Genomic DNA, 1,285 nt, shown 5'->3' on the forward strand with positions numbered 1-1,285 from the left:
AATGAGCAGTACATTACTGTGAAGTCTCAAATAATGTTGATGAAGCCCTTTCCCGATGTAGTTGCAATTTTCTCATTACTTTTGCAACAAGAACGGCAGATGAACCAAGCTGAAATCCTGAATTCTAGAGCTATGATCATTGCAGCAGTGAGCAACCCAATTTCTAGCAATAGAGGAAGAGGAAGGGGCTATGGAGTATTTGGCAAAGGAAGAGGTCGAGCATCTATAAAGATGTGCTCGCACTGTGGCAAAACTAGCCACTTGGTTGATAATTATTACCACAAACATGAGTTTCCCCACACATGCAAAGAACCCAAAAAGGAGCAAACATTAACAACCTAATAGTTGCTGCAAGTAGTGATGAAAATAGTAGCAAGACTTCAACTCAAGAGGAAGAGAGTCGGAATTTTGAAGAATTATTTTTCGAAGATAAGAAGAAAGCAATGATTGCCTTGTTTTAACATCACACACAAGTCCCTGCTCATAACATTGATTCGGCAACAACTTTACTGCCCCATCCTCAGGTGTTTTTCAAATACTTTCTTCTTACACTCAGAGACTTTTCTCACAAATGAATCTTAGACACAGAAGCAACCACTCATGTGTCATTCTCTCTAAAGTTCTTCCAATCACATAGGATTATTGATCCAGTGATTATAAAGATGTCAAATGGTTCATAGACTATTTTAACCATATGTGGAATAGTCTATTTTTCCAGTGAATTCTGCCTCACTGATGTTCTATATGTTCCCAATTTTTTATTCAATATTATTTCTATCTCTAAGGGCACTAATGCTTTGTCTTGCCAATTTTTATTCATTCACATAAAATGTGAGGTGCAGGATCAGCTTTCCTCAAAGACGATTGGAGCATCTAAAATGGAAAAGATTTTGTATATGCTGTAAGAAAATAATAAAAAAGAGGCAACATTCAACCTACGAGCATCTAAAAATAATCAGGTCACAAACACAATAAAGCACACAAGCACAATGTTTTTCTCTGATGATCCTGATATATGGCACTATAGGTTAGGACATATTTCACTTGATAGGTTGAAAATAATGAAAAAGGATTTTTCTATGTTAGTTGATGGAGGAAAATCGTCAATTAAAAATTTTATCAAAATATTCTTGTCAAAATATAGATCTAAACCAACAATCAACCCTCAATCAAAGTTTAATTTTGTTTGTCACAATGCAAACCAATAAAAACCGAGAGTATTTAAACCTCAGATTGTCTCTCAAGAAATTGCAGGGAAGTGTGCATATTATTGGTTATGAAAATT

The sequence above is a fragment of the Arachis stenosperma genome, chromosome 9 (assembly GCF_014773155.1).
Source record: "Arachis stenosperma cultivar V10309 chromosome 9, arast.V10309.gnm1.PFL2, whole genome shotgun sequence".
In the NCBI taxonomy this organism is placed as follows: domain Eukaryota; kingdom Viridiplantae; phylum Streptophyta; class Magnoliopsida; order Fabales; family Fabaceae; genus Arachis; species Arachis stenosperma.